This window comes from Episyrphus balteatus, chromosome 3 (assembly GCF_945859705.1).
Source record: "Episyrphus balteatus chromosome 3, idEpiBalt1.1, whole genome shotgun sequence".
NCBI classification, from domain to species: domain Eukaryota; kingdom Metazoa; phylum Arthropoda; class Insecta; order Diptera; family Syrphidae; genus Episyrphus; species Episyrphus balteatus.
The window spans coordinates 126,288,757-126,313,486 of record NC_079136.1 but is presented as its reverse complement, the minus strand read 5'-3'; the positions used below and the strand labels follow the sequence as shown (position 1 = coordinate 126,313,486).

The following is a 24,730-nucleotide window of genomic DNA, read 5'->3' as shown; positions in this document are numbered from 1 at the left end:
TTTATAAGGATCCTTTACTAGGTTTATATTATCTGCATTCTCTCCTGGCAGAATATAAGTTAAGCTCTTATAATATGCGTGTGTATATGCATGAATTAAAATAGATCCTTTTTTTATTAAACTATCTTCTTTTACTTGGTTAATCATCCCTCTAAGTTTGTTATGCGTAAGTAATTTTACAAAGTAAAACCTATCTTTGTGACAAAAGTATAAAATAAGATAAAGAACTTCAAAAAGAATTATAGATTTTTTTTTGTTTTAAACTTCTATTTTTTTCTCTACTAATAGTGGAGTAACTAAAGATCAAAAATTGGCAATATTAGGGGACCCGGCCGAACAGCTTAGATTTTGATGATCTTTTTTTTCAAACGTCGGTAATTAAAAATACTTTAAAGTCTATAGATTAAAAATTGCCGGTGTTGCCGTTTTGATTTCTTAAATTTAATTGAAGATTTTTGTGAAGAAAAACAAATTTTTTTAAAAATTTTTTCTTAAATTTCATAAATTAATTGATGCCAAAAGATTGTCTAGGAAATTTAAGGAAAAAAAATATATGGGAGTGAGGGACAATCTTCCATAGTACAAGCGATAGATGCAATTTTCTTATTAATTGACTTCAAACACAAAAAAAAATATTTGAACACAACGGCAACACCTACAATATTCAAATATACATTTTTTAAAAGCTAGAAGCTTAGTCATATGTATATGTAAAATTAAAATTAAGTTAATTGAATGAACGGCTTTTTGAAAAAAAAATTATTGAAAAAATTTTAACATGTCGTTTTTTAAACTTGGTCGTAATATAAAATGCATTTATTTTCAAATTTTTTTGGCCACATTTATTATGATTTCAAATTATAAAAGGAAATTTCAATATGTATTACGGTTTATGAAAAAAATTAAAAAGTATTTCATTTTCAAAGAACTTTTTTTAATAAAAGTTTTGAAAAAAAATGTAACTTATTTTTTTTTTAAAGTTCAACATCTAAACATAAAATTATTTTTTATTCATTTAATAACCCTTACTGTTGAAAGTTAAATAGCAAAAATTTTAAGTTCCTATTTACCACAATCTTTGAGGAAATTAATTATTTCAATGCAAAAATTCAGTTTTAATAAAAAAAAAAACCATTGAAATTGAAGTAATTTTTCATTTTTTTTTTCAAAAGTGTGATATATTTTACCTTTTTTGCTTCGAAATTCAACTGATAATATTTATGGCCAAAAATTTTTTTAAAATAAAATCATATTTTATTAGAAAAAGTTTGGAAAAAAGTCATTTTAAATTTTTCTAATAACATTTTTTTTTTAATTCTCAGTTTGAGGACCATTTTTTCAAAAAGTCTTGATTAAATTTAGTGGATTTAAATTTAAGAGGTAAGAATGAGCTTCTCTCTTTTTAAAAATGTATTTTAAAATATTGTAGGTGTTGCCGTTGTTTTCAAAATATTTTTTTTTGTTTGAGGTCAGAATGTTAGAAAATTGCATTTATCGCTTAAACGATGGAAGATTGTCCCTTACTGCCTTCTATATATTTTCCTTAAATTACCTAGAGAATCTTTTGCTATCATTTGTTTTATGAAATTTAAGCAAAAAAAAAAAATGGTTTTGTTAAAAAAAAAAACGGCAACACCGGCAATTTTTAATCTATAGACTTTAAAGTATTTTTAATTACCTACGTTTGAAAAAAAAAATCCGTCAAAATCAGAGCTGTTCGGCCGGGTTCCCTAATAATTTCCTTTAGTTACTCTACTATAAAAAGCTGGAACACATTGTTTGTTAAATTCTTTCAATATTATCGTGACAAACTTTGTTCATCATACTCATGACCTATAGAGTGCAATGAATGTACATTGTACATATATATATAAAAAAAAAGTAAAACAATAAAACCTACTTAGAGGCCATTTACCCATTATAAGGTCGACATCTTTATAAAATGCATATACAAAAGATGATGGCACTCTTAACACGTCTTCTATTTAAATGGAGGCTAAAATATTCATTCTCTATTCATGCATAAACTATAATATATATGTTTGTGTGTAGTAATAATAAATTTGTGGGTGTGGGTTGTGTGGGTCGTGGGTAGGAGGATTCATATAATAATTCCAACCAACTAGAACTATAAAGCTATGTAGGTCTCCCACTTTTAAAGGAGAATAAGCGATGACAACGATGGGGATTCCCTTCATCATAGACGTGACATTTATAAGGAACGTTTTTTCCTCCTCTTTTTATAGTGGGAAATTTTATAGGGATGGGATTTTAGTAGGATATGGCCTTAAAAAAAAAAAAAATTTTAACCATTTTTAAACTTATTTGTATTAAACTGGAATTAATGTGAAATCAATTAATACATTTTTCAACCGACTTGAGGATTTAACTTATTTAAAATCGATTTGAATTCAATCAGAAGCTGATTTTAAACTTATTTGCAATCGTTTTTAAACTTTTTTATGGCTTTTCGATGAGGAACTTGAAATCTTTTAAATATAGCTTAAAATTAGATGATATCAAAATAAAACTCAGCTATATCAAAAGTTTCGTTTCCCTCAATTCATCGAAAAGTTATAGTTTATAGTTTAAAAACGGTTTCAAATAAGTTTTAAATTGTTTTCTGATTATAAATAAATTAATTCTCTATTGCAAAATAGCCTTACGTCGTTTTAAAATTGGTTTATAAACGATTATTCTTCAGTTTTAAACTAATAGCAAGTTAGTTTCAAAGCGTTGATTAAAAAATATGTTTCAAATCTAGTTTAATATCGATTTCCAATGAGTTTTGAATCGATTGCAAATACATTGGAAATTGGATTTAAACCAGTTTTAAAGCGATTAGGAAATAAATTTCAAAGTATTTTTACGGTCAATTGTTGCAAATGAGTTGCAAATTTCAAAACTATAGTTGCAATATGGTTACAAATGAGTCAGTCTATGATTTTCATTATTTAATTTATCAATATGTTCACGGAGAAAAGAAGGACAACTTAAAATATAATGATGGCTACCTTAAAACCCATCTGCTTGAAACAATAAGATTTCCACTTAAAATATGTGTAATTCGCTTTGATTCTGAAAGTTGAATTTCATTTTTATTTTAATATTAAACTGCCCAAGTGGCTACCAGTATTTTTTTTTATATTAAAATATATTCCATAAAACATTAAGATGATTTTCCGCTTAAATTAAGTGGATTATTTTTTTAATTTGTATATGCAAAAAAATTAAGAAGATATTTAATTTAATTTAAGACGGAACTCATTTTGGCAAAAAATCATGCAGAAATCCGCTTAATTTAATACGGAATCCGCTTGTTTTAAGGTGGTCTTTTTCCTCCGTGTTTCAACAGATAAATAACTTAACTTGAAATTGCACTTCTTTTCTCGTGGCGCCTTTAAATTGCAGCTAATATAAACTAATAGATAACCCACCACTGAGAATTTTTCTCTTATAAAAAGCAAATAGAATAAAATTGCGTCATAATGTTGCAAGCAAGTTTTAGTATTTTTTTTAACTGATATATTCTTTCATGCTGTTTTTTGCTATCATTTTTATGTATATTTGCCTCCTGCAGTTGATGTATCCTGCCATAGCCTGCCAGGATTTCTTTTTTTTTCCTTGTATTGTTTGAAATCTAAAAAGAAGAAATTCATTGAATTTACTCTTCTTTTTTTTCTTTTTGTTGTTTTCTAATAGATTCTTCATCGAAATTGTGTTCGAGGATATAAAGAAAAAAAAAATATATAAAGACAAAGAGAGTGAATAACAAGTCTCAAGGACTTCCATTCCATTAGTGTAATAATGATAAAAGTTTAATGAACCTTTTTATGTCATTATACTATCACACCGGGAAAATATCTACATATACTAAAATGTAGTAATGATAATGGTTTGAATAGAATTTTGCAAGTCAATTAAAGGCAATTTAAATTGTAATTACAATAGATATGAGCAGAGGCGGCGCTAGACCAAAATGAGACGTGTGCGAGAGTAAATTTGCGGGGCCCCTAGGAAAATGATTTTGGATTATCATTTTAAAAAAGGATCAAATATTCCGTCCAAGTTCAAGTTCAAAATTGTTATAGCAAACTTATAGGTGTTTCATTTCAATGTAGATGAAAAACAAAATGCACGACTCGATCTCACGAACTTTCAAATTGCTTTAATTTTTTTTTTATAAATAAGATTTGTTAAATGTACGTAGATATCGTTCTTCAACGAATTTTTTTTATCTATACAAAGTATTTTTAAAATCATTAAAATACAAGAAAAAGCTTTGACAAAAGGTGCTATGCAAATGTTATTAATATAGGATTTAATGAAATCTTCTTTCAAAATTAAGAGGTCTACCGGATCGAAGCTTGGCATTTTACCCTCAAGCCTGTGGGAACCTTAGAAGTGAAAAACGCTCCTAACAGGCTGCATGACCTAAGTTCCAATTTCTGGATTGAAAGACCTTTGGTTTTCAAAAGTAGACATTATTAGCTTTAATTTGAGATTAAATTTTCCTTTTAACTCCATAAGTTCAAAGGGACGCAGCGTACTATATGAGACCTTTTTTGCGCATATACATACTTTGGGTCGTAAGAATCTATCATTTGTATTAAAATGCGAATGACTTGTATTTTTTATTTTATTGTGAAATAATTCCTTAACTATTCGACCAACAAATTAAAAAAACAAGACTTTATGAAACTTCCATCGCTTCTAACCTTAAAACCAGCTCTGTTATGAAACTGACAACCTTTGACCCGGAAAACGTATGAATTTGAGAAGAAGATGGCATTACATTTAATTTAACACCAATATCGTCTTTAAGCTCTACCTATGAGATACACCATGCACTTTATTAAGCCAACGCCCAACAGTGCCTAATGCAGACGGGAAGACCTGTGGTTTTCGTAACTACTAATATCCCTCTTTCACTTCAAATTTGAAATTTTCTTTAGCTCCATGAGTTAAGCGTTTCTGCAGTGGCCTAACAAAATCTTGAGTGAATTTTGAGCAATTTGATTTAAGGCGCATTTTTAGAAAAAATATCAAAACCGTTAGAAATCGTTATAAACATTTTTCGGAAAAAAACTATTTTAAGTGAAATTGTTGTTGTTAGTAAATTTTGCAGAAATTATTTATCTACATTCCAAATTTCAGAAAAAAATTACCTAATTAAAAATTATCTAAAATTTGACTATTAAAAAAAAAATCAAACTTTCTTCATCAAAATATTGAAACTATTAAAAACTAGCACTTGATTCCTTTTTGCATAAAATCGTAAGTAATTTTTGAGTAAATTCTAGGTACTTTTCTAAAATTGGTATAATATAATATACATTAGGGTGGTCCTTATTTTACTCTTTTGCGAAAATTGAATGCGACGCCCCCTAAATTGGTTCCAAATCAGGAAAAAAACATACCCTATTTTTTTTCAAATTTTTATCTCTGACCCTTGCTGGCCCTATTTTGATAAGAAGTTACTATAGCAGGAGCGATATTCTGTGTCCAGTGTAGGGTAAATTGCAAATATTTGATATAAACTTCTTAATGAAATAGGGTCAGGAAGGGCATTAGGGCATTTTTTTTCCTGATTTGGAAACATTCTAGGGGGCGTCCCCAATTTTTTTTTTTCCTAAGGACCACCCTAATATACATGGTATTAGATATTTATTTTATAATGAAAAAAGTCTTGTTTTCGCCAGTTTGTTCTCGGTTTCTTTTTTAGAATATAAAAATATCAATTGAATCACCAATTGGAAAAAGGTAATAAATCCATCTCATCTTATTGTTGGCAAACCGCAAATACACACGACGCGACACGACGCGACACAACGCGACACGACACGACGCGACACAACGCGACACTACGCGACAAGACGCCACACAACGCGACACAACTCGATACGACACGACGCAACACCACACAACGCGACACGACTCGACACGATGCGACACAACGTGACACGACGCTACACGACGCGACACGACGCGACACAACGCGACACGACGCGACACGACGCGACACAACGCGACACGACGCGACACAACGCGACACGACGCGACACAACGCGACACTACGCGACAAGACGCGACACAACGCGACACACGACACACGACGACACAACACCATACAACGCTACACGACACGACGCGACACGACGCTACACAACGCGACACGACGCGACACAACGCGACACAACGCAACACGACGCGACACAACGCGACACAACGCGACACGACGCGACACAACGCGACACAACGCGACACAACGCGACATGACGCGACACAACGCGACACAACGCGACACGACGCGACACAACGCGACACAACGCGACACAACACGACGCGACACAACGCGACACAACGTGACACGACACGACGCGACACAACGCGACACAACGCGACACAACGCGACACTACGCGACAAGACGCGACACAACGCGACACGACGCGACACAACGCGACACAACGCGACACGACGCGACACAACGCGACACAACGCGACACAACGCGACACAACGCGACACGACGCGACACAACGCGACACAACGCGACACGACGCGACACAACGCGACACAACGCGACACAACGCGACACAACGCGACACAACGCGACAAGACGCGACACAACACCATACAACGCGACACGACACGACGCGACACGACTCGACACGACGCGACACGACGCGACACGACACAACGCGACACGACGCGACACAACGCGACACAACGCGACACGACGCGACACAACGCGACACAACGCGACACGACGCGACACGACGCGACACGACGCGACACAACGCGACACAACGCGACACGACGCGACACAACGCGACACAACGCGACACGACGCGACACAACGCGACACAACGCGACACGACGCGACACAACGCGACACAACGCGACAAGACGCGACACAACACCACACAACGCGACACGACTCGACACGACGCGACACGACGCGACACGACGCGACACGACGCGACACGACGCGACACGACGCGACACGACACAACGCGACACGACGCGACACAACGCGACACAACGCGACACGACGCGACACAACGCGACACAACGCGACACGACGCGACACAACGCGACACAACGCGACACGACGCGACACAACGCGACACAACGCGACACAACGCGACACGACGCGACACGACGCGACACAACGCGACACAACGCGACAAGACGCGACACAACGCGACACGACGCGACACAACGCGACACAACGTGACACGACGCGACACGACACGACACGACGCGACACAACACCATACAACGCGACACGACACGACGCGACACAACGCGACACGACGCGACCCAACGTGACACAACGCGACACGACGCGACACAACGCGACACAACGCTACACGACGCTACACAACGCGACACAACGCGATACGACACGAAGCAACATCACACGACGCAAGTCAATTAAAGGCAATTGTAATTGTAATTACAATAGATATGACCTCATTCAACTTAATTTATTTCTCAATAAATAATATTATATGTATATTTTGTTTTAATTGACTCAAAAAAAAAAAAAAAAAAAAATATTCTGGGACAATATTTGTCCAACCCGTGACATTTATAAATTCATTTTTAACATTTTTTGTAAGCAACCAATGAATTTTAATTTAAAAAAAAAGTTAAAAAACCACTACTTTTATATTTTTGTATTTTGAAAAATTCTCTGTCTATCATGTTTTTTTTGCACAGTTAAATAAATTAAGAAATCACACTCTTAATAAAACTCGTATTGTAAAATTTTCTCAAAATACTTAAGTTTTTTTTTTTTTAATTCGTAGGAGAATATTTTAAATTTGTTTTTATAAAAAATTTATTAAAAACTCAATAAATACTTGAAAATTTATTTTTAAATATACAAAAACATGTCTTTTTGTAGTTTTAACTCCAAATGAATTATACCTACCACATAAAAAAAAATTAAAAAAAAACGTCGTCTCATTTTCCAAAATTTGATTTAAAAAAACAAAAGAAAATTAAAATACATACTGTTAAAAAATCCAAAAATGGGTTTTTTTTTAAATTTCTCAAAATTTGTGTATAAAAAATTTCATTGAAATCGTCAAGTCATTTAAGAAAAGCCAGAAATCAAGAAAACATTTGTAAGACAGGTTTCGCTTGGTCTAGCAAATATTTTTTTTCATTTCAAAAATAGAGGTTTATTTGACGCATATTAACAAAATCATTATACCCATTTTTGAGAATTGCGAGACCTCCAAATTTTCTTCTTTTTTTATTTCTTTTAATTTGTTTGCAATCCTTTTGTACTAGTCATATACCGATTTTAGTAAAGTTGAAATCTCTCAAAAACCACTTAAACGATGTTGTTAAAAAAATTCATATAAAAACTTTTTTTTTGAAAATCATTACTAACGGTACCTGCCATAGAACCGTTTTTTTTTTTTTTAATCCGATTTTCTCCGAAACTACTAATTCGATTTCAACGAAACTTTTTATCTAAATATAATTTTAATATAAGCCAAAAATGAAATTTTGTTGGATTTATAAAAAAATTTCTTTTTGAAAAATCAAAGTTTAGAAAATGGGACATTGATTTTTTTTTTTTGAAATTTTGGTTTTAGATGTTGATTAGTGATTTCTACAAATTGTCATACCAATTTTATTTTAAATCTTTTTTTTCAAAAAAAAAAAATATTTATAAAAAATTAGTTATTTTAAAAAACGGTTCTAACGATTTTGAAATTTTTTTTTTATAAATACATCTTAAATTGAAATTGCATACTCTTTTTGTAGGGCAATTTGATTTCAGATTTTGTTTCTTTCCTTTGAAAAACAATTGTTATGTGTTTTTTTTTTAGTTTTATTTTTTTTTATATAGGTACCTAAAATAATTACATATACTAAATTTCAATATAAAAAGTACTATAAATTCGTGGGACCCAGTAGTTAATTTTATTTTCAATCATATCCCCAAAATTGATTACATAAAAGAATCAAATTATGTTAAATACAAATAAATAAAGTATGTGATCAAATCTAGTCAAATCCAATGAGAAAAAAAATGAATAACTGCTGTCCCAAAACTGTCCCAAAATATTCATAAATTGACATAAAATTACACAAAAGTTAATTATATAAAATAAAATTCCATATTTCAATGTCTTTTGAAATCATATATAAAATCTTTGATTTAAAAAATCAAATATTTCCTTGCTGCTGGACAGCAAAAATGATTTACTCTGTTGTATAAGTCTCTGATTTATTTTGACACAATTGTCATTATGTTATCTTTTTGTTACATCAATAAAAACCCTTCTCTCTTATCTTGCAATATTTTACAAAAAAAAAAAAAAAAAAAAAAAATATTCGCTTGTGCTTCAAAATAATAAAAAAAAAAAAATAAGAAAGAAAAACAATTCACATCCATCATTCTGTGGGAAAAGAAGAATTTTATTTTTTTTTATTGATTTTATGTCCTCCTTCCATATTTTTTGTAAAAAAAAAAAAATAAAAAAATTGTGACAAAATAAATATTTTACGAGTTCAACACCATCGTCGGCGGCGTTGCTATTGTTGGCCGTCACATTGTCTGTCAGTCGTGTATAGTTGTCGTCAGAAGTCCAATTAAGGGTGAGAACTTGTCATACAAAACCAATTGTAGACATAGGGGCATCATCCAATTCAACCGATCAAGTATACCACAGCAGAGGCAACCAACCCAGAGTTTATAGTGCACTTCTGTAAACAAGGGTGGCGTGGCGAAGGCAAGGGTGTTTAAAATATTGGTTACAATTAATTCAGCACTGTGATGCATTGGATATCGATAAAAAAGTGTATTTTTTTAAAACACTTTTTTTTATTTATTCAATTTTTTTTTTTCATATTTATCAGATAAGGACAAATTTAGTTTGGTATTACAATTTAATTACCGTTAGTATACCCTAAAGGACTTTGCACATGAGCTACGAACTACGAACTGCGAACTGTGGATGGTCGCATATTTTGACATATCTTTCACATGAGTTAATATTTCAATTCGCAGACAGCGACGAATTGTCAATTGGGTTCAAGAGTAATTTTGAGGTTAAGTCGGTACAAGTTGGTACAAGAGTAATTTTGAGGTTAAGTCGCGCGCGAACAATTTATTCGTTGTAGTGTGGATGGTATGTGGAACGCGAATAGAGTTTGACAATTCGTAGCAACCAAACTGCAATTCGTAACTACCAAATTGTTTTTACAAATTTTTCTTATTTTAGCAAACAAAATGCAAATTTTAGTATTCTAACATTAGTATCAATTGGTTTCTTATAATTTGAATCATTTTTTGTTTGAAATTGAGTCGTAGAAATGTGTTAAATCTCGTTTGTTCGTCCATTCGTTCATTCGTTGGTCGCTCTCATGTGCAAAGTCCTTAACAGTAGCTAGGAGAAGGGGTGTGAAACTATTTGTATATTTTGTTAAACAATTAGAAGACTAAATTTTAGGGGTGTGGTTGTGGCTTGGCAAAGTTTCATAATATTTTTTTTTTCTTTTCTTTTCTTTGAGTAAACACTTTTGAAAATTATAGCAAAGCACAACACTTAACCTCAGTTAAGCTACAAATAGAACCAGTTGGCACGTAAACTATGTAAATTCACATAGAAATATCAAAGTTCACATGCTCTAGCTTAAAAAAAAAAAAGGGTTTTATTTTTTTTTTTTTTTCGAAAAAGAGAGAAGTTTTATTATGATTCGCTTTGCTGGACACACTGACTGACATTACTGTGTGGCAGAATGTGGGGAGAATATAGTGCTCTATGGTCATATGTGAGCAGTCAAGAGAGACCAAGAATTTTCCCTTGAAAAATTAGCCACTTTACAGAAGGTGTAGTATATGCTCGAGTATAATATGCGGAAGATGAAACATTTTTCTTTTATAAATACAAAAAAAAAAAAAAATACTGTTGCTTACTTAGTTTGTGGGAACTTCAAAAAAAAAAAAAAAAAATGAATGTGTATGTGACAAAAAACTTATGGCGCTAGTAAGCGACAAGGTTAAGCCTAGCACTAATTACATTTTCATTAAATTAAATTCATTTTGTGAAATAATTGGAGTGAGATGTTAAAACAATTTGTAAAACTGTATTTAGTACAGAATGAGGATTATGAATTTAATATCGATTTTATACAATAAACTTTTCCCATGATACTTTTCCGATTAAAAAAAATATTTCAAACTTTGGCGGTTGTAAAGACTGCAGAACTGCATTAGTAAGTGAATACAACCTACACTTATTAGAATGAAGACCTATAATATTGCATGCTTGCAACTTCATCGGATCATACCTAAAATAATGAACTCGAGATCTTAACGAAAATCACTAAAATACCACGATTTTTTTATTTTTGTTAATTAATTTTTTTGGCCACTGTATTTAGTTTAAGTTTATCTAGTTATGGAAATTTTAAGTTTTTTTTAAATAAGACTTAGTGCTAAAATTTTTGGAATTTTTTTTTTTTTTTTGATCTTATGGGACTGAATTTTTCAGTACAAAATTAGTTTTTTTTTTTTTAATATATTTTAAACGTAGGGTAGACAAACAATGATTTTTGGTTTGTATCTATTTCTCGAGGTGAACAAACGATTGCTGTTTGAATTTTTGAAAATAAGTAATTTTTGGAGATTTTGAAATTTTCAGTAGGTACCTACACTGTGGTGTATGCGTAACTTTTTTTTGGAATTTTGAAAATTTGTATTTGGAATATCTCCTAAGCGTAGGGTGGACAAACGATGGTTTTTGGTTTATATCCATTTCTCGAGGTGGATAAACGATTGCCCTTTGAATTTTTTGAAAAAAAAATTTTTTTGGGGATTTTAGAAAAAAAAACTATATTTTGTATGAGAGTTGCTATAATTTTTTTTAAGTTTTGAAAAAAAAAAAAAATATTTTTGGGGATTTTAGGGGAATTTCAATTTTTTAGTGAAAAATTTGTTTTTTGAATATCTCCTGAACGGAGGGTGGAAAAACGAAAATATTTGGTATGTATATAGAACTCCAAGTGAACAAACGACGATTTTTCATTTTTCCGACTTCCTATATCAGTGGCGTAGATAGGGGGGGGGATCAGGGGGATATATCCCCCCCATTGGAATCGATAAATTGTACAGTATAACCAGTCATGAACAAATAATTTAAAGAAACGCACTCTGAAAAAAAAGTTATGGATTTCAAGTTCTTGATTTACCTTAAAGGTTAAAAATATGGTTTACCAACTCTCGTTGCCATTAAGTCGGTGTTTCAAAGAGTGAGTTTAGACTTGGTCTAAGCTATTGAGCTCGCCAAAGATTGAAGGGATCAACTAAAAATTAAACGGGCAGAAGACGACTCATTTTCGAAAATGTTTGTCGTTTCGAAAAAATAGCTGAAGTCCTTGACATAGGCGTTAAACATAAGAGAATAGGGAAGCGACAAAAGAATCATTCGAAACCTTCGGTTCAAAGAACAGAAAAGAATATTTTCGTGTTACTGTTTTGAATCTTTTCCTCGTTTTCTATGTAATGGGCCTCGGAGAAAAATGTACAAACCATGAAAACATACTAGAAGGGTTTTCGGTTCTGTCAAAGGATTCTTCGTCTGAAATAGACAAAGCAGCTAAAGATTTTAATGAAACTGTTTAGTTTTACCACACATTTGGCTCAAGGACCATCTTCTATTCTTCCACAGAGAAAACTAGACCACATAAAATAGAACAAACACAATAACATTTCCTTATGGTTTTCATCCAAAAAGGAAATATTATTTAAGCAATCGGGTTTTCCTTATTCTTTTGAAATATGTACTTTTGTAGGGTTTTGCCAAGAAAAAAAAAAAAATAACATCATGTCTGGGATCGAACTAAAGACCTTAACTCTCTAGTGGCACATCTTCCACCTATACCAACTCAGTATAGAAATATTGGTCACAATTTTTGTTCTAGTGCCAAGTTGAAAAATTCGAAATTATAAAATTTTTACTAAAATTTTAAAAAGATTTTCTCCATGAAAATAATATTTAATGATTAATTGTTGATTTTAATAAAGTTTTTTTTCATGAAACAGTTTAATAAGAAAATCTGTTAGTTTTAAGGTGGTCCTGGTCATATTTTTCTCTGTGTGAAGAATTAAAAACTCAGAAAAGATATTTGATCAGAAGGAATAATACTTCCTTTATGAACTCATTGAAAGCGCTCGTTAGCTGCCCCGAAAAAAGTTTTCCTAACATTTTATTAAAGATATAAGCTACACTGCTGGTTTCAACGTCAACTACCTAAAAACTTTATCCAATCTAAAGAGAATAAAAACAATACAGAGAAGCATTATTAAAACTTAAAAAAAATTTGCGGACTAGATCTATCCCCCCCCCTTAGCGAAAAGCTATCTACGACACTGTACTATTTATAAAAAAAAAAAAGAATTTGCTCTAAAATTTGTTTGAAGGTACACAAACAAAAATTTTGGTTAAACAAACAAAAATGGAAAAATCAACTACATAAGTTTGGTTCAAAAAATTTGATTTCGCAGTTTTGGCTTCAGGGAGCTAAAATAATCGTCGTCTCCCATAAACTTTAGATCAACTGCACTAGCCTCCATACTTTCAAAGGTAATGGAACATTGGTAAATGGTAAGATTATGTAATATCTTGAAAAATAAAACAGTAGAGTTTTCGTAGGAATACGTCTACTGGGAATCTGTCAAATCTTTACACTGTTTCGGTGAAAGTAAAAATGTTACGCTAGATATTTCTAAGGCATTCGATAAAGTTTTTTATCAACATCAAACTCTCTTGTCAAAAATTTTTTTTTATGGTTTTGACGATTCTTTGATCAAATCAGATATCAACGAAATTATTGCTGGAGTTCCACAAGGCTCCGTCTTATCACCTATCATTTTTCTTATTTTTATCAATGATCTTTTAGGAATGATCTCGGAAGTGAATCTACAGCGACAACTTATGACCAACTCATTTAATTCCGATCTTGACAGGATTGTTCAATGGTTCATTAATTAACGCAAGCTAACTCCAAAAGTGCATGTTTTATTTAAAAATCTTCCAGTACGTCACAAATCTTTATATAACATACAAAATCACCTGACAATCTGCTGAAGGTCAGACCATAATCAATAAAATAACCATAACCATAACGTGTGTGAAATTCCTTAACCTCATAAAGAAGGTATATAATTTTAGCAAATTATTATAATCAGACAACACACAAAAACATACGGGTTCGATGTTGTTAATGACTAATTAAGTATCCCATTATCGTCTAGTCAAGCAAGAAAAACGATAAGAAAACAAAACAAAACCAAATATAATAAAAAAAAAAAAGGTATCGACAAAAGCTGAGTCACCCTGTTTTGTATCCACAAAAATAATAATGAACTTGTTTCAATTCATTCTCATTTGAACTCTTTTTCCGATATACACAAAAAATCTTATCTCACAACACACAAACTCTCTGAGATAGAATCCCCACAATCTTAATCCCAATTCCAATACTCTGATGATCTAAATCCATAAAACACGTATGCATTTTGTCGATATTAATACAAAGCCAATTAAGGGAAACGAGCAGAGGGTGATTCCCATTTATTTTGTATTTGTAAATGCGGTTCTCTCTTTCTCTCGTAAGTGGTCGAATTTTGTATCTGTGAGTATCAGAGGTGAGCAGTTGTTTAGTATTCGTGCCTATTTGCATTGAAAATCGAATACCGTGAAAAGAGTTCACATCACATATCAACATAATGCAATAAAAAAGTGTGGGAATTACGGTTGTTAACAAATACCACCACCAATTCTTCTACTTTTTTTTTGTCATCACAGTTTTGTTTTTGTCTGTGTTTTTATCATTGGTTTTGTCATCTACATGATTTTTTGAGTTTTTTAAATTTTTTTTTGTTGGTAGTTGTTATTGGGGAATGAGTGAGTTTAAATTTTTGTTTGTTTGTTTGTTTGGGAGTTTGTGTGTGTGTGTTGTTGCATTGTTACCAGAAGCAAAATTTAATTTCAGTTTTATTTTGCACGTGACTTTTATACCAATCGCATATAAAGTCTAAGCAATTTTCGTAAAACAAAACTCGATTTTGGTAATTGTTTTGAGCTTCAAATTGGATTGTGTAAATACAGATAGAGAATATATGGTTGATTTACTGTTTCGGATAAAAAAGACACACAATTTTTGAGGTTTATGTGTGTCACAGGAATATCAACGAGAATAGGTACGAATATTTATGTCCTTTATCTTGTGTGAACCTTTTTTAAATTTAACAGAAGACGATGATTTAGAAAACGAACATAAACTTTAATATTTTTAGGGGTTTTATTTTCTTCGGAATTATTTATTTAAACTCAGATTCTCAGATAGGAGCATTCATTAGGTTTAATGAAGGTTAAAAAAAATTGAGTAAATTAATAGTCTATTTAATGCATTTTCATTATATTTTACTGGTTTTACTGAATCTTTTGTAAATAGTTTCGTAAAATTACCATTTTTATTTCACGTTTCTTGAGACTTAAACACAATTTACAATCCCTATCAACACCTTGAATGTCCGCCAAATCCAATGATGTCGTAATTAAATGTCTTAAATAAATGGCGCTATTCAAAAATTCGTCATATCAGTATTTCTTAAAAAAAAACAACAACGCGCTCTAAATAAAATTTCCTTTAATTGCCTTCACCAAATAATTTTTTTTTTTCCAAAATCTATTGTCCCTCGATGACGTTTAATAGACTATTCTGAAAAAAAATTTTTTGCGCCTTTATTTTGAAAATATTGCCCAATTAAGTGAGTTACCAAAAGCTAGCTTTTTTTTATTTCTTAAATTTTCATGTTTTTAAACAAATGCTGAAAAATGTATCATGCCCTCAATTTGTTAAATACACAAAAAAAAGGTGAATTACCAAAAGCTAGCACTGAAATTTTGTTTGTTTACGGGATTTTTGCTATAAATAAGTTAAAACAACTGTCGTAAAAAGTCTTCATGCTTACCTAAAAATAAGCATTGTTAATGTACTTTTTTTTTTTAAACTTACCTACTACGCTGAACAAAAATTTCACACCTTATATGTACATCGAAATCAAAGACCCATTATAGTGGTCTTGAAGACTTGGCATCTTTCACAAAATTCGATCCCAAAAGTAATGATTATGATATACCCCCCCGTCCCATACGATTTTTCTTGTCTTCAACCAACTTAAATGCTGAATCACCCTGTATATCGTTCCTATCAATTGTTGCCAACCCAAAAACCACATTTTATAGCTTTGTTATTCATAACTCTGGTTTTTCATAACTTATGTTTTTCATATCTTTGACGTGCATAACTCTGGTTTTCATAACTCCGTTTAAATACCAAAACTATTTCACATGTTATTTGGGTATTTTTCGATTCCGGACCTCATGGAACTAAAACAAAGACAATCTGACTTCCCCGTAAATAGTTTTGTCTGAAAAAAAACACTTCATAAATTGAATTTTGAAATTCAGAATCGTCATAGGGTATGTTTTTTTTTTTTTAAGAAAAAAAATTCATATTTGTTTTCTCCTATTAATGCCCTGTGCCTCTTTCAAGCCTGGATTTTGTACTGGGTTGTTTTTGGACATTTCTTTTTTTATACAAAATTCTAATTTATCTAATTCTTATTTTCAAACTTCTATTTTTACTAATGAACTTGTAAAAAATCATTTTTTTAATGCATTTGTTTTCCATTACAAATTCAAATAATCTACATATATATTTTTTGCAACTGAAAAAAATTGCATTTTGCATTGCAAAAAAAATTTGATTGCAACTGAAAAATACTAATTATTATTATTATTGCAAATAAAATAATAATATTGCAACTGAAAAAAAATTGTATTGAAAATATAATTTTTACTTGAAATGCAGAGTTTTTTATTGCAAAATATTTGTATTTGCAATAAAAATTTGCTTTCAATGCAAATATTTTTCAGTTGCAATAACTTTTTTTTAATGCAAAATATTTTATTTGCAATAAATATTTTTCAATTGCAATAAAAAATGTTTTTAATGCAAATTTTATTCAGTTGCAATATATTGTTTTTTAAAATTTGTAATGGAAAACAAATGCATTAAAAAAAATGATTTTTTACAACCCTGGTTGCAAGTCGAAGTCTTTTTTTTTAATGCAAATTTTTTTTTTCAGTTGCATTAAATAATATTTAATAATTCTGCCTTTACAAATTCCAAAACTTCATAATAAAACAAATGTAAACAACATTTTATAAATTCCCTTTTCTTCTATTTCAGATCATTTTTTGAGGATTAAAATGCAACAGCAACTGCACTACTAATATTTTTGTAAGTTAATTTGATTATATTTATTTTAATTTTATATAAACTGAACAAGTTAAGGGAAAAATTCTCAAGTGACATTGTTGTAATTAAATAAATATACATAAATAAAAGTTCAATGTTTATCGAAAGTTGAAATTTTTTATATACAATAAAATAAACAAATAAAATCATATGACAACATCCGATTAACATCAATACAATAAAGTGTTTGTTTATTAATATAACTTGGCGCTAAATGACAACAAATGATTTATTTAAAAATAAATCATCAACGCTAATAAATTGTCGTCAATGTAAACAATGCAGTGATTGAGTTTTTTTTTTTTTTTTTTTGTTTAATACATTTTTTGTTTATCTTTCTATAAACAAAATAAACCTTGCATTTTATTATTAAAAAAAATATATTATATACTTCATCTACTTATTTGTTTTTTTGACCCACACACGTGATTTAGGTACTCTCGACTGGGAACTGTCAACTGCAGATCTATTGTAATAAAATCGTTGAACACAAATATCTCATTGTTGTAAGATGTACAGGGGCGAATTTAGACATTAAGAGGCCTGAAAATAATTTTAAAAAAAGGACCCACTGAATTTTAATTTTATTAATACAAAATTGTTGCACATTTGACCGTTTTTAAAACTGTAATGTTTAAACCTTATATCGATGTTTTATGCTTTTAAAATAATCATCCCTATTACGTTTGTCGTTTGTACTAAAACGACATAAAAACGACTCGTTCTGAAAGTCAAAATTTAAGGTTCAATAAAGAAATGATGGTGTCATAGGGAAAAAGGGTGAAAAGCGGAGGGAACTGCGAAATTGTATTTCTAATTCAATCCAAATTGACGTTTTTTACTTGTGATATAGGTACTATATATCAAGTTATGCATTCGTACAAAAAAAAAAAGTTGAGATAACATTTTTCCATGACATTACGATGGTAGACAATGCCAAAAAAGTGGGTCCCGGAAGTCCGTCTGTCTGTCTGTCTGTCTGTCAGTCTGTCTGTCTGTCTGTATAAGGAGCTACAGCCTAAACGGATGGACCGATTAATGTCAAACTTGGTATGTAGCGTTATTCTGCGACTCTCCAGAGGGGTTTTTGGAATTAATTTTTTTGGACCAAAAATAACGGTACTTGTCATATACCGATTTTAGTAAAATTGAAATATCTCGAAAACGGCTCTAACGATTTTGTTTAAAAAATTCAAATGTTAGTTTTAAGCTAGATCTATCTTTCAATGAAAAAATTTTTTTTTGAAAATCATTATTAACGGTACCTGCCATAGAACCGTTTTTTTTCAAATCCGATTATCTCCGAAACTGCTTATTCGAATTCAACGAAACTTTTTGTGGAGAAGCATTTATATAATTTAAATATAAGCCAAAAATAAAATTTTGAAAAAAATAATTTTGGAATTTTTAAAAAAATTTTGAAAATTTTTTTTTGAAAAATCAAATTTTCGAAAACGGGACATTGAACTTTTTTGAAATTTTGTTTTTAGATGCTGATTAGTGATTTCTACCAAATGACATACCAATTTTATTTTAAAACTTTTTTTCCAAAAAAATATTTATAAAAAATTAGTTTTTTAAAAAACGGCTCTAACGATTTTGAAAATTTTTTTTCTAAAAATGCATGTTAATATATCAATCAAAACTGCATACTTGTGTTGGAGGGCAATTTAATTTCAGATTTTATTTTATTTTAAAAAAAAACGAATTTTGTTTTTTTTTTCAAATTTCTATATAAAAAGTCTTAAAAATTTAAGCAACTTTAACTCTAAGAGCAAGTTCGTGCGACCCAGTCGTGCATTTTATTTTTGTCGTTTTAGTACAAAAGACTTACTTAAAGGGGTGAATGTTTAAGGGTGCGTCGTCGTATAGAAAAACATCTTTCTTCAAATCCGTAGCTTAAGAAATTTCCTACAAAAAAGGTCTTGATAATTTTTCTCCTTAGTATCATCGTTTTGAAAATAATTTACTTTACTAAAAAATGTACTAAAAAATTTAATTAAGTAAAAAAAGTCTTTTATTTGCTCAAAAAATACAAGACAAATAGCTTTGAAGTTTAGATGGAAAAAAAAATCCTGGCGCCCTACTTTATTCCAAGCGCCTTTAGCTCTTACTTGATTTGCTCAGTAACTGAATGCAACCCTGTGCCTTATTTTGTTTCCAATGACGAACAATAAAACAAAATCAAAACACATTATAACAACTTTCAACCTGACAAAACTCTGTTATATATACTTTCCGACCTTCGTAAAGCTTTTAGCGTGTTCTGTGTGCATAATTGCATAATTTATTAATTTTCAACTTTATTTAAAGTTTTTTGTTGTTGTTGTTGTTTTGTATTTTTATCATTCTGTTTTGATATTTTTATGTGAAATGCGATAGCACTCTTTTTGCTGCATTACAATCTAATCTTATCCAAACATTTCACAAAAAAATATAGGTACATTTTGTAGGTACAAATAAAAACAACAAATTTATGGGACAGGAGTAATAAGTAGCTAGATGGTATATTTCACTGCCATACTTAATCTATGGTACCTATTTTGTATTTGCATTTTCACTATATTTTCTCACTCACTTACTGGTTCTCTTTTGAGAAACTACATACGAGTAGGTAGATGGAAAATGAAATTATACCCAGAGATACCCAAAAGAGATGAGAAACTTCTGACGTCATACGCGGTTTGCCTACAAGCTGCTTTAGACATTTTTGGATAAGTATGTGTGAAAAAATATACATTTTTGGCGAAGTATGCGTGAAAAATTGACATTTTTGCTTAGGTGTGCGAAAAAACACCGTGGCTACACTATGTGTGTTTTTCACATTTATTCACGAATACAAAAGAGATTACAACAACACGAAATAAACAAATGGGTTTTGGGGGGTAAAACGTACGAAAGTTTCCCATCTCCTTTGGGTATCTCTGATTATACCAATCCATTTTGTTCTTTCCTATTTCATTCGGTTGCTTTATCATTTTTTTCTGTTCGATTAACCATATGTGTGCAGAGTTTCAGGTAAAAAAAAAAGATGAATGTGGTGGATGAGTTTTTTTTTTTTTATTATTTTGATTTGTATTTTGAATGGTGTGACCAGCATAGGCTAAAAGTAAATTTCCCAAGAATCTTAGTATAAAATGCCTTTGTAGAAATGTTGAAAAAAAAAACAATTTTTTGTGGTAAATTAGTCTTTTGAAAAATTGAAGTGGCATGAACTTTTGATAAATTAAAAGTATTAACAAATTAAAAATTTGTTGCAAGTTATCAATTGAAAATGTAATGGATTCTTTTTTTTTTTTAATTTATTGCTGATAGAGTAATTTTCCAATCAAGAAGAAACTAAGTTTTAACAATAAACTGATGAAATGGGAAATTACTTAAAAAAATCATTAATTGGAAAAAAACAACACAATACGAAAAATGAAACCAAAAAATTTTGGAAAAAACCGATTTTGTTGGAAATTGTAGTAGTTTTCTTTGTTTTTTTTTTTCTAGGCTATATAATAAATAAGTCTATTTAGTTGTTAGTTAATATATGAAAAATGTATTTAGCAATATGAATTTGAACTAAAATTTTAGATTTTAAGATTTTTTTTGCAAATACAAATATTTTGCATTAAAAAGAAAATTTTATTGCAAAAAAAAAATTTTTTGCATAGAAAAAAAAATTCAATGCTAAAGTGTGCATTCAATATTTAGTTTTTGTATTCGTCAATTTTTTAATTTCAATTTTGGCTATTTATTAGCTATTTCAACAATATTGAACCTAATGTAAGGCCAAAGAGTCAAACTTGTAAGAAATTAGACGAATATTAAAAAAAAATATTATTTAATGCACACTTAAGCATTGAATTTTTTTTTTTTTTCAATGCAGAAAATTTATTTTTTGCAATACATTTTTTTTAATGCAAGTTGTTGTTGTTCATTCAAAACCTTCAATGCAAAATATTTGTATTTGCAATACAAATTTTATTTTCAATTCAAATATTGTTGTTGCAGTAAAAAAATTTTTAAGTGATTTTTTTATTTTTTTTTTGCAATAAATATTTTTTTTTGTAATGCAAATATTTTTCAGTTGCAATAATTTTTTTAATATAATTTTTTTTTCAGTTCCAATACCTAAATATTTTTTCAAGCTAAAATTTTTTATTTGCAGTTAATATTTTATTTTTTAATTTGTAGTGGAAAACAAATGCATTAGAAAAAAAAAGAGATTTTTTTTTACAACCCTGATTAATTCTAAATTAGTGTACCTTTGTTTGGCAACGTAATTTTGATCTTAAGAGATTTACTTTATGCTCGAACAGCTTTGCTAATTTTGATTTTTCTTTTTTTGTAAAATGTACTGGTAACGAATTATATTTGATGAAATACCCTTTTGTGAATTTTTGATTTAAAATGGTAAATTAAGACCTCCTTCGATATCGAATGATTTGAGTTTTCATACGAGCCTATTTCCAAGGAACTTGTTCGAAAATTGGGACGATTTCAACTTTTGATGGGGCAAACTTACCCACTGACTGACTACTACTTGTACTAAAAACTATTTTTAAAAAAATACTCAAATTCGAAAAAATTGACGAAAACCGGTAAGCAAATTTTTTTGGCACTTCACTTTCATTTATTTAGTAAGCTTACAACAAGCTATATACTACAATTAGAGGGCTCATCATGAGGGCAAGTTTTAGTAGTTAGTCCTAGCTCTAAAATCCCCAAAGACTGAATAATTCTTGCGTTTTTTTTGACATTTCATGCATTTTTGACACTGATGCATTCGACACTTTTATCTGAATATACATAACTATAAACATCTCTGAACAACAAGTTTTAATGCTAGTTCTGATTTTTAAGGTTACTGTACTATATTATTACAGGAGCTACATATGTATATGTACATTATAACTTGGGCAAATAGCTTCGATAATGTGTCTCGCTCTCGCTATGGACAAAAAGGGAAAGTTATAAAAGTTGAATCTTTTTAATAAGCCTCAAATAAGCTCATAAAGACGTTTAAATGGAACTTTACTGAATAAAAATGTAATATTTACTTAATATTTAAAGCCGAGTAAGCAGATCACGCTAAAAAATTGAGTCTGCCGGTTCACACTTCATCACTCAGCGCACTCAGCTATACATATACCATCCATTCTACATCTTTTGAAGATCAAATCCCTTATCCTTATGTAAGCACTGTTCCAAATAAAATTTTGTAAAATCCTCTATAAACCTAGATAAAGAAATTTTTCTGAAGTGATTTCTTCATTTAAATTCTATAAGCTCCCTTACCGAAGACTTACCGAAGTTCGCTTTTCAATTAAAGTCTGTACCTAAATGAAGCTATAACTAATACCTATAAGAAACTTTCTCCTGATCAAAGCTTTATAGAAGCCTTATAGAAGCTCTAGCTTCTATTGTTGAATTTTTAACGTACCCAATGGTATTCCAACTTATCTCCACTGTTTTGGTAAATCTCAACTTCTAGATAATATTTCCAATGATTTTATCAACAAAACATACAAATTTCCCTCACCACTTAATACTGCTTATCAATCCTCTCTCTCTCACCTTTTCTAATAAAATTACCTTTTAATGAAAAACCAAACAGATTAACCTACACACAAGCTGACTCGATAAAAGATACTAATATACCTATGCCTATTTTGCTTGCTTACTATCTTTATCGTTTTTACACTTTATTTAAAATATCTGCACTGCAGGCTTTAATTGGTGAAAAATAAAAGAAATCTATCAGTTTTGTTGGTGTGCATAGCAAAATTCAAAAAGAAAACAAAAATGAAAAAACTCCACAATCCACTCAACTCAGCTCCTCGTTCGCTGTGATATTTGACGATGATGATGACGGTTATAAATTTTCAAATATCAAAAAATTCAACCGTATTGGTATAAATGAATCGCCATTATTTTTGTTTGCTTTTTTTTTTTTTTTTTGTAATATATTCCAATCCAAATGAAACAACTGCATTGGACTTGATAATGCAGCAGACAGAGATGAAACTTGTTTGATTGGTGGTTGGTTTTGGTTTACGTTACGAGACGACGACTTCGTCATTCTTTGAATGTTGCTTGCTGTTTTTTTGAGGCTTACCGAAGCCACCACCAGCTGGCCATTAGCTAGAGTAAGTTCAACTGTTGGAACGTAGAGTTGTAAAAGAGTTTTGTGTTGTCGTTCGTCGTCGTTTCATCGCCGTATGCCGTCGTCGTCGTCGTTGTTCGTCGCGTGAATTCTGCTGCTGCTTGTCCGTTTTGTTCGTCTGCTTAAAAATTTTTCGCGATTTTTTTGTCGTTTTTTTATCGTTTTTTTGTCGTTTTTTTTGCAATCGACCGGGAAATCTCGTTTTTTGAGATTTAATCAATATCCGGTATCTCGAGATCGATTTCTATTCGATCGGAAATCGAGATTTTGTAATCCGTTCGGAACGGAAAGTGATTCATCAATAGAAAAAAATTGCAAAATTTTTAAAAAAGAAAAATTGTGGATATTTTTTAACGAAACAAAAATTATATCAAAAAGTCATCGTGCTACAAAAAATAAAATCTGTGTTCCCACAGAAAACAAAAAAAAAAAAAATCACAACACAGCAGTTTGTAATTATTTTTTTTTTTATTGGAATTTACCCGCCGTACACCACACAAACTAATCAAATTGACACTGGAAACGGTAAAGAAAAATAAACCACATTTGCAATAAATACTATTTAAATTTAAATAACAAAAAAAAACTACAAAATTCTAAAGAAATACAAAATCATTTACATTCCATCAAGGTTGTTGTTGCTCTTTATTTTTTTTTTTTAACAAGAAATGCGATTCTATCGAAGAAAACACACAACACTAAAAAAAAAGCAGATGCACTTTGTGTTTTTTTTTTTTTTTTCATTTTGTTTAAAGACTGTATTCATGGTATAATTGAGGAGTGTTTTCATTTTGTGTATTGGAGGATTAGCGAATATGCAGAATAAATTGTTGTGCAATAGCACACAAGACAAAACACAAACAATACACGGTTATGTGACATATCTAACAGGCTTTGCGTATCAAGAATCGGTTAAATGCTACTCACGGTTGTATCTACCTATTCAGCGGTTTTTATTTTTTTTTTTTTTGACCAGGGCCGTAGTATGGAAAATATTGGTTGGGGGGAGTAATTTTTGTTAATGGATATCAAAGGACGAAAATTTAACCTCGAAGAAATTTTGTGGGGGAATTTTCCCGCGAAATATTTTTTTGTTCGATCGAAATTTTGAAAATACTTGCAAGTTATCAAAACTCGAAGAATTATTTTGCTCAAAAATTGTTCCCTGGAGTTAATTTTGAGTTCGACGAAGAATAATTTTCATCCGATCGCTAGA

The 24,730-nt window shown here is 30.5% G+C and overlaps 1 protein-coding gene across 5 annotated transcripts in view; it reads left to right on the top strand.

Annotated features, from left to right (window-relative positions):
* Nucleotides 1-24,730, top strand: part of LOC129916830 (protein numb) — a 323,367-nt gene that overhangs the window by 262,268 nt on the left and 36,369 nt on the right. For 4 of the 5 annotated variants that reach the window (XM_055997014.1, XM_055997017.1, XM_055997016.1 and 1 more), the window contains one exon: nt 17,292-17,342. The gene's annotated coding sequence lies outside the window, so the exon portion shown is untranslated. The remainder of the gene's footprint in view (nt 1-17,291; nt 17,343-24,730) is intronic. The other variant, XM_055997018.1, reaches the window with a different exon arrangement.